This window comes from Sus scrofa, chromosome 14 (genome assembly GCF_054392235.1).
Source record: "Sus scrofa isolate SSC_HxYL_T2T_F1_AM1 chromosome 14, Sscrofa_HxYL_maternal_Yorkshire_Landrace_v2.0, whole genome shotgun sequence".
Classification (NCBI taxonomy): Eukaryota; Metazoa; Chordata; class Mammalia; order Artiodactyla; family Suidae; genus Sus; species Sus scrofa.
The window spans coordinates 156,740,030-156,755,128 of NC_139396.1; the positions used below are offsets into that span (position 1 = coordinate 156,740,030).

The following is a 15,099-nucleotide window of genomic DNA, read 5'->3' on the forward strand; positions in this document are numbered from 1 at the left end:
CGGGGTCTTCAGGGAGAGGAAGTGGGTGGCTGAGAACGCTGGGAGAGGAGACTCTTTGAGGAAAAGCATTTTGCACGTTTTGAATTTTGGAGGTATGATCGATGCAAAAAATATGCAAATGTTTAAAATAGAAATGACATATAGGCTTATATATGTTTGCACATGAATGGAATATCTCTGGGAAAATAAAAAAGAAAACAGCAACAAGAGCTCTTTTACAGAAAGGAGAGCTGTAGCAGGGACAAGGATAAGGGAAGAGTTATTTTTCACAGTTGAATTATTATTTTTTCTTTTTGGCTGTACCCATGGCATATGCAAGTTCCCAGGCCAGGAACTGCCTAGGTCACAGCTGCAGCAATGCCAGATCCTTAACCCACCCGGCCACAGCGGGAACTCCTTTCACAGCTGAATTTGTACCAATTGCCTCTTCTTGAAAATTAATTTACACACACGCACCTGCACGTGCACTCACGCTGCCTGTAGTTCCCAAATGTCCCATGCGGTTCCGTGTGTCCAGACCTTTGCTCGTGCTGGGCCCTGTGGCTAGAACTTGCTCCCTGCTTCTCCCTGCTCCTCTCTCCGCCTCCTCAGCCTCCGGCTGAGCTAATCACCCTCAGCTCTTAGCTCAGGTGTCTCCTCCTCCAGGAAGGCCTCACCCACACCACAGAGCACAAATCAAAGGAGCATGAAATGAACTGGCAGTGTGTCCGTCTCCTCCACGGACTGTGAGCTTTGGGAGGGCATGAACCCGACCACGGTCCCCAGTCCCAGGACCTGGCACGAAGAGCGGCTCAGGGAATGTGTGCTGAAGCAAAGAAAAGGCACTCGCTACATTAAGTCAGGTCGCGACTCCGCTGATGCCAAAGGCTATTGAACCCTCTCTTGCCGGTGGGGTTTCCCACAGCTATCAAAACCATGCTGCTGACACTAATTCGAAGCATTACACCTCCTGATCCTCAGAGGGGCTGGCCTCAAAGCTGTCTGGGTTCCACAGCATCGGAGCAAAAGCAGAACCTGCAGTCGGCGCAAAATCACTGTGGCTGAAAACACGCACCCCCTGGAAACGCACAGACTCCTCAGAGCCTCCTCGGGCGAGCAGGCAGCCGGCTCTTGGCACAGCCAATCCTGGAAAAACCTCAGCCCAGGGCCCTTCCCTAAGGTTTTGACTTCCAAATTCTGCTTGTAGGGCAGGCACCTGGCTGCTCTCAGGGCTTGCTGGGAGGCGGCACTTCCAGCATCCCGACCTCTGCTGCACCCCCCGCCCCGGGCTGGTGTCCCCTGAGAACAAGGTCCCAGCAGCTTGTATGATGGGTGAGGAGGGTCAAGGGGCAGGATCATCCCAGAGATGTCAACTGTGCGTGTGACGCTGTGCTGCCAAACAGAGGTATCTTATGAGGGGCTTTTTTTCTTATTTTTTTTACTGCCACACCTGAGGCATATGGAGTTTCCCAGCTCGGGTCGAACTGGAGCTACAGCTGCCGGCCGACACCACAGCCCCAGCAACACTGGACCCGAGCCACACCTGCAACCTACATCACAGCTTGTGGCAACGCCAGATCCTTAACCCACTGAGCGAGGCCAGGGATCGAACCCATATCCTCATGGACACTGTGTCAGGTTCTTAACCTGCTGGGCCACAAAGGAAACTCCCTGAGGGGCTTTACCTCAACAGGCAAGTCCTATGTACACACGGTGCCCCTTATCCCACTGTTACTTCCTCACGTACCAGAGCCCCCATCCCAAGTCCCAAACCACGCCCCCCCAGGCGGGGGCTGGCTGTGCCGGGGACTGCGGTTAGAGAGGCGGAAGAAGCCAGCTAAGCTGACACAAACAGCCAGGTGTTCAAGCAGGTATACCGCAAGCCACAGAGATGCCAGGACAGGACGCATGCTCCTGGAGAGGAGGGAGCCAAACCCCAGGTGGGGAGCTATGGATCTGAGGCGGTTCTGGAGGTGGCATGAGTCTTGGGCTCTACGAACAGACAGGAGTTCAACAGGCAGAGACAGGGCGAGACATCCCCGGAGGAGGCCAATCGGTGCTAACGAACACGCTGAGGTCCCTCCCCAGCCCCAGGGGGACGCAGCCCCTGCAGGCACGTATCTGGCTGATGCCCATTCCCTACACAAGGCCCTGAGGGGAGGGGGCTCTGCCACACAGGGCAGCCTCAGGCCGTGCTGGCTCCCCCCCTCCCAGCCCAGGCCCTCGCTAGTTCTCGGGGGTCTGCCCCACGCCTCTCCTGCCCTCCCTTCTGCCTGCAGGACATCAGGTCAACACACTGAGCCATGGGGGGCACCGGCTGGTGGTTTCCTCAGGGCATCCTGACAGAGCACCCCCCAAACCTGCCCCTTTACGAACTGGCGGTGTAGAGGTGCACAGCTGCAAAGCAGCCATTTCTACCTCCAGGGGACCAGGAGCCCCGGCTCTGACCCGTGCAGCTACCCCAGGAGGCCAAGAGACAATGCAGGGATTATGTGCTCTCTTGGGAAGGGGAGTGGCCACGTCCAGCCCCACATGGGAATGTCACGATCATCTCAGACGCCCGAGTCACAAACACGTGATCAAGGCATGTGCCGAGCACGCGCTCACCACGTGTTGGCGTGGCTATGAAAGCACAAAGGCACAAGGGCCAGTGTGCTTCAGCTGCGGGGGACTGGGCCTCGGGACGCAGAGGGCCGGGGGCAACCGGAACGGAGTCAGAAAAACAGCACAGAAACGCTTCATTTAAAGCCATGACTGCTTTATTGTCCCCCAGTTTTCGAGGAGCGGGTGTAGAAGGGGGGACACTCCTTTACAAAACAAAACCGCAGGGATCACTGCAAAGCCAGGCAAAGCTGGTGACCGCCACCTCCACCCAGCTAGTCCATCTGCAGCTTAAGACACGAGTTAAGCGGTAGTTTCAGATTCACTCTGGACAACTGAAAACCAAAAAATGAGATCAAACCGATCTTTGCAGGGCGCCAACCACCACGGACGACTCGGATCCAGGCGGCCTCGGGCTGCCTCCGTCCGGACTCTGGTATGTCCCTTCCTGGCTCTGGGCCTCGGCTGCCCAAAGGTAACAGGGCTCCCTCACCTCCCGAAGCCCGAGCTGGGCCTCATCTGTTGGCAGGTGAAAGAGAGAAGGGATGAGGCAGCTGACTCTGGGCCTGGGTGGCACCCCAGTTCCCAGCACTTCATGGGGACATGGATCTGGGACACCTGAGCCAAAGGGCACTTCAGCCTCTGGCAGTACCTGGCAAGTCTTGAGAAGCATCCAGAGAGCAGGTGCACATGAAGGGCACACACACACGGGTGCCTGGGAGGAAGCAGGGTTACCCAGCATCTCCCAGCCAGATGTTAGCTCAGCCCAGCCGGCGCCTTCCTCTGGTAAGAATGGGTGAAATAAACCTATCTGGGAAATCAAAGTTCAAAACTTAAAATCACCAGAGTTTCCATCACGGCGCAGGGGAAACGAATCCAACTGGGAAACTTGAGGTTGCAGGTTCGATCCCTAGCCATTAACCGGGTAGCTCAGAAACACTAACTTCTCAGAGTTCCCGTCGTGGCTCAGTGGTTAACAAATCCGACTAGGAACCATGAGGTTGCAGGTTCGATCCCTGGCCTCACTCAGTGGGTTAAGGATCCGTCGTTGCCGTGAGCTGTGGTGGAGGTCGCAGCTATGGCTCGGACCCCACACTGCTGTGGCTCTAGGGTAGGCTGGCGGCTACAGCTCTGATTAGACCCCTAGCCTGGAAACCTCCATATGCTGCGGGAGCGGCCCTAGAAAGTTCTGGAGACGGGGAGGTCTAAGATCGTGGTGTCAACGGATTCGGAGTTGATGGCCTCTTCCGCATGGATGGTCTTCTTCTCGCCGTGTCCTCACACAGCGGAAGGGGTAAGGGCAGTAATTCCACTCATGAAGGCTCCAACTTCGTGACTCGGTCACCCCCCGAAGGCCCTACCTCCTAACACCATCACTTTCGGCATAAGGTTTCAACCTACAAATTCGGGGGGGCGGGGGGGGATGCACTCAGTCCAGGGCAACTGGAAAACGGTACCTCTAGACATCAGGTGACGTTTCCCAGAAGATAAGATGTAAAGCACAGCGAGACAATTAGAGGGGAGACCCAGCTCACAGCAGGACAGGATTCAAGTCGCTGGCTGGGACCTGCACCCTCACCGAGGTAAACCCGCTTCCACAACGAGGTTCTAGGGTGGTGGTTTTCAAAGCGTGGCCCTGGGACCAGCAGCAACAGCCTCGCCTGGGAACTTGTTAGGAACTCGGAGTTTCACGCTCCACTTCGTGCTCCGTTCCACGCTGGCTGATCAGAGGCTCTGTGAGTACAGTGCGCCAGCCAGCATTTTAAAAACCCCTCCGGGTGATGCTGCTGCTCTCAAAGGCTTCAATACCAGTGTTTGAGTGGATTTGGGACCTAGAACCCTGATACCTGGGAGGACAATTTCGAAGCCGAAAAAAACGGGTCCATCAAGATCAAGTCTCTTGCAAAAGGCCAAGAGGTCAGAAAGGGGTGGAAGGCCTGGGCCCCACCCCCGGCACTTCAAGTGGGGATCTAACGATGACGCAGTGCTTGTCCTTAAGGAGTTCCCAGCAGTCCCTAGGATTCGCTCAAGTCAGTCCCGGCATGGTCAGGGCCTCTGGGCCCCTTGTCAGGAGTCTTGGCCCAGCAGAACCCGAAGTGGGACAAAACCCCAGGCAGGGAATGGCCTGGCTGGCAGGAGGGGGGAGCAGATGAGGATGGCACACTTCTGCTGCAGACCAGGGGGCAGAAGGGCTTTCAGGCAATGGGATTCACACGTCTCAAATTCAGCAAACAATCCAGAATGATACTGAAAACCCCAAAAGTGACCATGTAGTGAAATGCGTGAGAATTAGACACAAAGAAGGTTGTTTGCAGAATATGTGGCCTGGGGGAGGAAAAAAAGGGTAGAACAACAAAGAACTGAAAGGGGTGATTGATATTAAATATTTAGAGGAACATGAGAAGAAAAACCCAATTCCTGAAAAAATATAAAATGCTACTTAGGGGCTCTTTTCTTTACTTTCATTTGCTTCATTGAGTCTCTGCTGAAAAGAATAAGCTCGTAGGCTCTCAGAGTGTGTTCTCATTTACCCTACAAAATTTTCCACTCCCTACCACCAGCAGAAGTTATCTACTTGATATGTGGCAGCAAGACTGCTTGTCAAGATAATTTAGAGATTAAATCTTTGTTTAAAAAAAAAAAAAAAAAAAAACACCTGCATCTGTTAAATTCATGGAAGCACTTTTAGATGAAGAAGGTTAAATTGGGTGAAGCACCTGAGTGACTTTAGGGGGGGTCAAGGGGGACAAAAAGGGCCCCCAGGTCACTCAGCGTCACAAGGCAGTCAGAATGAACCCTGGGCTGAGACTGGCTTCCCAGCGTCGCAGCCATGTTTGTGGAGCTGAAGGGTCCTCGGAGCTGAGTGACACGCCACCTGCCCCTGCTCTGAGCCCAGCTTCTCTCTCCCGGTTTCCCTGCAGGTGGAACAGATGCCGGAGGGAATGACAGTGAGCCCGGGCGCTTCCACCAGCAGCTGCCACCCGTCACTGCCTGCCTGGCACCATACAACCTGGACGGCCAGAGACCCTGCGTCTGTCCTCTGAATGTTCTGTCTGCCCCAGGGAGCTGAAATCCAAATGCCTTCCAGAACCAAGCAGGGAACATACACAGGAGAAGCTCGCCAGGTGGGACCGGCGATGCCCAGCAGAGAGCGTGCCCCATGCAGAGGACGCCAGCGCTGCGAGGTGTGTAGGAGGGAGGGCTCGGGATAGCCGCAAAGATCTTCTCCTATCGCAAGAAACACTGAAAATCTAAACTTTGTACAGTCCCATTTTTTTGTCTTTTTAGCACCACACCCGCAGCATATGGAGGTTCCCAGGCTAGGGGTCGAACTGGAGCTGTAGCCGCCAGCCTACACCACAGCCACAGCAATGCAGGATCTGAACCGCATCTGCGACCTACACCACAGCTCATGGCAACGTCGGATCCTTAACCCACCGAGCAAAGCCAGGGATGGAACCAGCATCCTCATGGATACTAGTCGGATTCTAAACCTGCTGAGCCACAACTGGGATGCCATACAATCCCATTTTTTAAATGTCATCAAGAAATGCAAAAACGCATGTAGCATCATGGCAGAAGGACCGTATCTGGCCCCCAGACCATAGTATACAACCTCTGGCCTAACAGACACTGACTTTCAAGCTCTGAAATCACCTAGACAACTGCATTTTCATCTTGGCTCGAAAAACCTGTGGATTTGCTTGTCTGAGCGCCCTACAGTCACGAATATCCGTGTGCATCTCTCCTGGCTCGTTCTGAGTTAGCTGAGGGCCTAAAAAGGACTAGAAGCGCAGCCTGTCTGAAATCCTGAGCACGTCAAGGACATGCTCCAGCCCCAAACAGCAGAAGCCTGCCTTCCCAGGCACGTCCTCGGAGAAGCGGGTGAGCTGTGGCATTGTGGGGGCAGAAGAGGGCCTGGGGTCTGCCCTGCCCCCACCAGGAGAGCTCCCTTCAGGCCTCTCCCACGGTGTGGGGTTGGGAAAGGAACGTTTCCACACCAAATACTTTAAACAAATGCAAGCAAACCCCGCAGATGGAAGAGACGACTCTGGATCCCTGACGCCTACGGACGGCTGGCTTTGGTCAGGTCAACGTGAACAGAACAGCTGCTTCCTCAATCACAGCTCCTGCACAGAACACAGGATTCTGCTGTGATGACTCCTATGCAAGATAGAGACATGAGAGGGGGCTTTCCTGCCTTCTATTTGCAAAACAGCCCGGGACAAACGAAGACTTCTTGTACCATAACAACACTTTCAAAGGGAAAGCTCCATGAAGTAGGTTTTCTTAAATGTCAACCCACAGAGCAACCTACTTCTCTGCCCACAGGCTATGATAAAAATGCGAGTGGAGAGCCCATCCAGACGCATAAGATTCCTCTCGCAAATGGCAGCATGGTGCACCATAGGGAAAACCCTGGGTACTGAGGAGAGATGGGCTTTGGGGCAGATGAACTGGGGTCCAGGCCAGGCTCTGGCCTGTCAGGACCCGAACTCTCCGGGATAAGCCTGGAGCTCAGTGCCTTCCTGCAGAGCGGGGCTAATGCTCCAACAGCCGGTTGAGGACGGGACCATCAGATGAAATACGGGCACAGGGCTCGGCACACAGCAAGGGCTCAACAAACACCAGCTCCCTCCGTGAAAAATGACTTCCACTGGAAGCTTATCTGGAGCAGGGTTATTTGGGGGCACGTGCAACTCCCCCCCCCCTTTCTGGGTGTGGAGGGTCTGCCGCCATCTCAGCCCTCCACCAGCTACAGAAGCGGACACAGGGGACCAGCCTGGGAAGGGCTGGCTGGAGGCAAGCAGACTGTCAGGGCGGGACGTGAGAGCACATCTGGGCTTCCAGGGCAATTCCTTCTCTTTTCAAAGCAAGAGGGGGTTTAAAAAAACCTCTCTGTGTGCATCCTCTTAAAACCAACTTCCTCCTTACCAGGCACTTCTTTCATGCAACTCCTTTTTTTTTTTTTTTTGGTCTTTTTAGGGCCGCACCCACAGCATATGGAGGTTCCCAGGCCAGGGGTTGAACTGGAGCTACAGCTGCTGGCCCACACCACAGCCACAGCAACTCACGATCCGAGCCTCCTCTGTGACCTACACCACAGCTCACGGCAACACCAGATCCTTAACCCACTGAGTGAGGCCAGGGATCGAACCTGTGTCCTCATGGATGCTAGTCAGCTTCCTTAACCACTGAGCCACAACAAGAACTCCTCATGCAACTCTTTTATGGCTAAATTCACTGAATTAAGCTGGTTTTCTCCTTCCTCACGCTCGCCCAAGGTCCTGAAGCTCCTCCTGCTAACTGGCTGCTCCACTTTAGAAATGCCTTCATCCTGATTGTAAAGGGAGCGGGCCCTTGGCTAAGTCAGGGAGAGTCGTGCGGACTGGACCCGAGTAAACCCAACACAGACAGGCCCAGCTGTTCCCAAGAGCGGGAGTGGACCCGACTCCTGGCAAAGCGCAGCATCTCATTAACGCAGCTACCCCCGTCTGGACACCCGGCTCTTCCCCGAGCGCAGCCCCTCGGCACCCACCAACGAGGGGGAGACGGGGCCGGCCCCGAGCCATTTAAGGTCCGGTCCAAAGAGCATCCTCCACACCTCGAAAGGACTCCGCCCCCAATTAGCTTCCGAGGAGATTCCTATTCAGGGAACATCAGAACCAAGCAAGACAAGAGCGGCCGCCGAGCCCGGCCCCAAGCTGGTCAGCAGACGGCTTCAGTGTGGCGGCTGACGGCAGCCAAAGGAGAAGGCCCCGGGACCTCAGCTGGCCGAGGGGCCTGGAGCTGGCCTTCCTTCCTCCTGCTTCATGGGAGCCCCCACCCTGAATGAATAAAGTAGTTCCTTATCCGTGGCCCGTCCCAGCACGGGAGGCACAGTGGTGCAGCCCACGGGGTCCAGATGGTCCGGGGCCGAGCAGGCTCTGAAAACAGCAAAGTTTGGACTTCTGTGCATTTCCGCAGGGCCCAGCATGTGCACACACATGGGGGGCGGGGAATGCAGGGGGCACCGGGCACTGCAGAGCTGATGTGGCCACTGGCCCAGGTGAGCCAGGAGCTGCGGAGAAAGGAGCTGGGCTGACTGGCCAGAGGGCGGCAGCGCTGAGGGGTCCTCAGGCAGCAACTGGTCCCTTGAGGTTGGGCACTGTGGCTTGCACAGTGCGGGTGGCTTGTCCACGGTCACACAGAAGGTCTGGGGGCAGCGTCTTCGCTCCAGGCCCAGGCTCCCTCTGTCACACTGCACATTCTCCATCACTTCCGAGCCAACGAACTCATCTTTGATTCTGGGGTTTGGGGCCAGGAAAGGCGGTGTCCTTTCTTGCACTGGAATGCCTCCTCTCCGAATTGGATTTTCCACACACAGTCTACTGCCCTGAAAGAACATTCTGTGTTGCTAAGTTTCATATCTGCGCTGTGCTGCATGACAGTGAAAAGCCATGTAGCTCCTGAGCTCCTGGCAGTGCAAGCGGAGAAGTAAATTCTTAATCCTGTCTTGTTTTAAATTTAAATAACCATCATTGTGTCAATTATCCCTCCACAGAGCTGGGGGAAGTTTAAACAGTGACATGTGGGGAGTGGCTGTCACACTGGCCAGCGCAGGGCTGGAGTACAGAGCATCCTCAAGGGAAGGGGTCAGCCCATTTCTTCCCCAAAGGGCTGGGCAGTAAGGGTTTCAGGCTTGTGAACCATATGGTCTCTGCGACCACTGCTCAGCTTTGCTGGTGTAGCACAAAGGCAGCCACAGACACAGGTACAAAAATGGACATGGCTATGTGCCAATAAAACTTTATTTACGGAAACAGGCCATGGGCCAGATGCGGCCTGGGGGCTTAGTTTACCAACCGCAATGGAGAGTACAGAGCTGCCCACCAGCTGGACAACCTTGGACATCTTCATCTTATTAAACCTCAGCTTCTTAATCCCACTCCTGGGCGTCTATCCAGAGAAAACCATGACTCGCAAAGACACATGTACTCCCATGTTCATTGCAGCACTATTGGCAATAGCCAAGACATGGACACAACCTAAATGTCCACCAACAGAGGAGTGGGTCAAGAAGATGTGGTCCATATACACAATGGAATATTACTCAGCCATTAAAAGGAATGAAATACTGGCATTTTTAGCAACATGGATGGACCTAGAAATTATCATGCTAAGTGAAGTCAGCCGTACAATGAGACACCAACATCCAATGCTTTCACTGACATGTGGAATCTGAAAAAAGGACAGACGGAACTTCTTTGCAGAACAGATGCTGACTCACAGACTTTGAAAAGCTTATGGTTTCCAAAGGAGCCAGTTGGGGGGGTGGGGGGATGCGCTGGGGGGGTGGGATGGAAACGCTATAAAATTGGATTGGGATGATCACTGTACAACTATAAATGGAATAAATTCATTGAGTAATAAAAAATAATAGTTATATACATCAAATGCATTATATTATATAGGAGATAAAAAAATAAAATAAAGTACAGGTTGGCAGGCCAAAAAAAACAAAAAAACAAAAAAAACAAAAAAACAACTCAGCTTCCTCATCTAGAAAAAGGGGACAATCATAGCACCCACTTCTCAAGGTGGTTATAAGAATTAAGTGGGAATCCTGTGACACCCTCGACACAGGGCCCACACACAGTGGGCGTTTACAAAAGTACTTCGGGGAAAAAGCTCTAACTCAAAAAGATACATGCGCCCCAATGTCCCGAGCGGCACTGTTTATAACAGCCAAGACAAGGGCAACCTAAACGTCCACTGACAGATGAATGGAGAAAGATGCGGTGTGTAAGTACAATGGAATATTACTCAGCCACAAAGAAGAATGAAATAATGCCATCTATAACAACATGGATGGACTTAGAGATTATTATGTTAAGTAAAGTCAGAGAAAGGCAAATATTATATGCTATCGCTTATATGTGGCTTCTAAAATATAGTACGAATGAACTTATTTACAAAACAGAAACAGATGCACAGATATAGAAAAAACAAACTTATGGCTACCAAAGGGGCAAGACGGGGAAGGGGGGTGAGTTGGGAGTGTGAGACTAACAGAGGCGCACTACTGTATATAAAACAGACACCCACAAGGTTTTCACTGGACAGGACAGGGAACTCTGTTCAGTATCTTTTAAGAAACGACAATGGAAAAGAATTTTTTAAAAAGAAGAAGATATATATATACATACATATATAAAACCAAATCACTTTGCTATACACCTGAAACTAACACAATACTGCAAACGGAAACGAACTATACTTCAACTAAAAAATTAAATTAAAATTTTATTTAACTTGTAATGTCAGGGGACTGGCAACTAGATAGGTACCGGGTGCCCTGACAATGTCCTGCTGCTCCCTCCCTCTCCTGGGAGGTGGAACACTATTAGCCTCAGTCTACAGAGAAGTGGCTGCTTCAAAGTCAAAGGCAATGAGTGACAGGACTAGAACCCAGGGCTCTGTTTCCCAGCTCCTTGCCCTAATTGCTCTTCCTCTCGGGCTTTTCCAGTGGACATCAATCAGCCCTGCCCAAGCTTCTGCCGGGCTGGCTCTTGAACCACTTCGTCTGGTAAGAGGCTTGAACCCTCTGCGAAGGAAATGGTTAGGAAAAACAAAGCCAATTTCCTGAAGGCCCCGTGATGTCGTGCTCTCCTGATTCCTGTTCTGTCCACTGTTCTGGAGCCCTTGTCACCCTCGTGGAAGGCTGTCGGTCACCAGGACATCACAGGACACTCCGATACTCCGTGGCGGCCCCCCTTTACCGGGCAGGGTCGGGCGCTGCACGGCCGAGTGATGATGTGTCTGTCGCTCTTTGCGGCACTGCCGCCCACAAGTCCTCTGAAACCAAGGACTGCGCCCTGGTGACGGGTCACAAAGAGATGCTTCTGCAGCTCCTTAGAGAGTCGCACAATCTCACGGGAGCAGGCCCAGCTCAAATGTGAACTGCGTGCTGGCTTCCATCTTCCTCCAGGCTCCTCGGAGCAGAAGGGGGCGCCAAGGGCTTCTCCCCCACCTCACAGCAGGTCTGCGGGGACGTTCCTGAGCAGAGAAGAGGGCGCTCAGGCCCTCGGACACGCCGGCCGTGACCACCATGCTGGCTGTGTAGCAACCAGGTGGTTGAGCCAAAACACCAGCAGAGGCCAAGTCTGAGATGGGCAGCCAGACGGGGCGGGGGGGCCGCAAACCCCTGGGCCCAGCCCTCTCCTTCAGCTACGGAGAGGGGCTGACAATCAGAGCCCTTGTCCCAGAGAGCACCCGAAGCCTGGCCAGGCCACTGACTGCCTTCCACGAGGGACTGCCTGGTCTCCCCACAGAGCCACCTGGAAATGGGGCAGAAGTGGCTGTTCGGTTGCTCACGCGCACGCAGAACTGGTTGGGCGTCTACACACAGGTTCAAAGCCAAGGAGGAGGTCCGCAGGCCAGGAGCTCCTCCAGCCAACACGGAGCAGATGCCCTGCTGGCTGCGGCTTTCCTTTCGCAGCTGAGCGGAGGGCCCTGTGCGGCGCCCCAGGGCAGAGACGTCCTGGAGCCTTTTCAGCAGCACTCAAGGACATGCCCGAACGTTATACAAGTTTAAAAAATTGATTAAAAAAAAAAATTTGAATGATCTACCATACCCTCTTCAGGCAGCACCCTGGGCACTTGACAGGTTCGGGTCTTGGCCCCGCTCCTGGCAGCTGGCTCTTCCGCTGCCGTCTGCAGTTCACCTCGTGGCCTCTCTCGCCTCGGCCGGGCCTGAGCGCTCTTACTTTTCTTTCTCAACGGTGGGGGTGTTTGCTAAGCGCGCTGGGAATCTGATGGACAGGAGGCTGACCGCCAAACTTAAGGCCACTCACAGCTAACTTACTTCTCTCCGCAAGACCAGATGCCCGTGAGCAAAAACCGCAACGAGGCTCGGAAAAGACACCCCAAAAGCCAAGGTGAGCTGCTGACCTGCCGGTCCTCGTAGGCTCATTATGTTCCTTCATTCTCCTCCTCTGGGCCCGAGTCACATGCCACACGGCCAGTGGGGCCTGGAATCTGGGCTGGCATCTGAGGGTGTGGAGTCCACAGGAGCGCCAGGCGCCAGGCGTCAGGTGACCCAGGCAGAACATTCTCGAGTGTCTGTGTCAGCCACTCCCCCACCCCTGGAAAACACCAGCGGGAACACGCTACGACAGAGCCCAAAGGGCGCCCGAGCTCCTTCTGTAATCACACCAACACGGTTACTTTCTTTGCCTTTAAGGGGTTGGGAAGGTAGTTTTACACCGAATCAGGCTTTTCCAACTCGTGCAATGCCAAAAAGTTTTATTCGTTTTGATGTCCTTCGTTCCAGGACAGGCACAGGCAAGAAGCTTTGGAAGTTCTTGGGAATTCCAAGTGCCCCCCCCCCACCAAAGCAAGGGCTTCAACTAAAACACACACCACTCCCCTCTGGCCAAGCAGATGGCACTTGGTGAAGAGTCCATGTGTTGGCGCCTGGTCTTGTGCCCTCCAAGGAGGTCACTCCAAGGTCAAAGGGATGGGGGCCCTGAGCAGTCTCCCCGCTGCCTCCTCCTCCTGCTTCCTCCCCGGCATCCAGCTGGTGACCAACCAACCAACTGCCACCCCTCTGGCCTCGCCCTGCCCTGGGCAGCCACCCCTCTCCTGGGTCACTCTGTGGTCTCCCAGGTGTCTGCTCCAAGCCCCACTCAGCAATGCCACCCCCCAGGCACCGAGCCTTCCACAGTGCAAGCACCGGCACGTGGCTCCCGGCTCCCATCCCTCCGGGAATAAAGTCTGGCTCCGTCTGGTGCCCACCGCCACGCTGCCGGTTGGCACGCCTCCCACCCTGCAGCCAAGGTTATTCTCCCCCGCGAGGCGGTCTCGAGAGCCCTCCTCTGCACACACCGCTCCCCGGTCTGGAACATCGCCTCCTCCCGGTTCTGCGTCCGTCTCAACTCCTGCTCGTTCAGGATGCAGGCAGCCTTTCTCAGGCCTCCTCGATTTAAAGGACCCACCTGTGACCCCTCAGGACCCTGTGTACCCACACCTCCACAGCACTTAGTGCACTGTCGCTGGTACCCGGCAGGACGCAAATAAACACAACTGCAGCTCGAGTGACCCAGACACAGGCCTACAAACTCCTCCAAGACAGGGATTCGGTTTGCACATCTCTCAACTCCCCAGGGCCTGACCACACATAGTCACTGTGTGACACTGACTGAGCGGACCACCAGCGCGGCGGAGTGTTCTGTGGTCACCACGGAATCAGTGACAAGTCTGAAGAGGACCAGAGAGCAAGGAAGATGAGTTCTGTCACCTCTGCCAGGACCAGAGGCAGCCCAGACGCCTCGCTTACCTCCCTCACACAGCCCCCCATCACCCGGCTTCACAACATCCAGGAAGAAAGTCAGCGTCAAGGCCACCCAAGCCCAGCCACTGCTCTCTCTGGAGAGAGCTCGCCAGAGCCGGCCCCGACCAGCAGTGCCAGCTTCTGAGGGCAGGGGCTGTGCTGCAGCATGGAGTCAAGGCACCCGCCCAGACCCCAGAGAATGATGCAGTCTTCAGAGCCCAGATGGAGGGGTGCCCCCCAGAGGTGCCCAAAGTACAGCAGGTGACCTCTTAAGCCAAGACTGCCCTCTCTGTTCACCCCACACGATGCCAGGCTGGGGCTGCCAAGGGGCAACACTCAGGAGACTATCAGGGACCACTGGCCGCACCAAGGGAGGCCAGCGCCTGCGGGGGAGGAAACAGCCCTTCCCGCCATCATCCTAGTCGAGGACTCATTTCAGAAGCTGGGATGAGCTTGGATGAGCTCCTGCTTTAGAAGCTGGCACCACGTTCAGGTGGCAAAGGGGTCCGGAGGCAGCAGACCCCGGGAGTCGGCAAAAGGGGGCCAGGCTGGGGGCAAGCGCCTCAACTGCGACCGTGTAACCTGTACCGAGGGGATGCTGGCCGCAGCGGTGAAAGGCAGTTCGGCAACTCGAAAGAAGGGGCCAAATGAAATAAGGCGGCGGCTGCAGAGAATCTGAAAAGAATCTCAAAGGCAGGAGATGGACCTTCCTCTCGGTACAAATACAGGCGGGTGGCCACGGAGCTCTCCCAGGATTCCATCCACAGAAGGTGGTGCGAGCAGAGCCAGGATTCCGAGGCTCCGTCGTGACACAACCTGGATTTAATTTTCTGTATTTAGGGCCAAATTAAATCACCTCTGGAAACCAGAGATTTTTGTTCCCTAAAGAGAAAGCGTAAAAGATTTCCCTAGTTTTAACTCTGGTGAAGAGACACCCTGCACCCTAGACTGAGCCACATGCTTTCAGCTCTTCCTCTCCCCTCATCTCAAAACATCTGAGAGCGGGGACCACTGCGCGAGGAAAGCTGCTCCAGCCGAACCCGTCCAGCCAAGCGCGGCTCAAGTTTAAGTCCCCTCTGCTCTGACCCTCATCCTGCTGCCCACTGGGGCCGTGAGGACAGTTGCCCTGCTCCTTCCCCTGGAGCTCCCAGCCCTCCATCTGTCCCCCCAACAGCAAGGGCCTGCCACAGGCTGCACACCAACAC

The 15,099-nt window shown here is 54.7% G+C and overlaps 2 protein-coding genes across 5 annotated transcripts in view; both read right to left on the bottom strand.

Annotated features, from left to right (window-relative positions):
• FAM53B (family with sequence similarity 53 member B) overlaps positions 1 to 15,099 on the bottom strand; it is a 117,996-nt gene that overhangs the window by 94,161 nt on the left and 8,736 nt on the right. The window lies entirely within an intron of this gene.
• Positions 1 to 15,099, bottom strand: part of EEF1AKMT2 (EEF1A lysine methyltransferase 2) — a 72,664-nt gene that overhangs the window by 14,182 nt on the left and 43,383 nt on the right. The window lies entirely within an intron of this gene.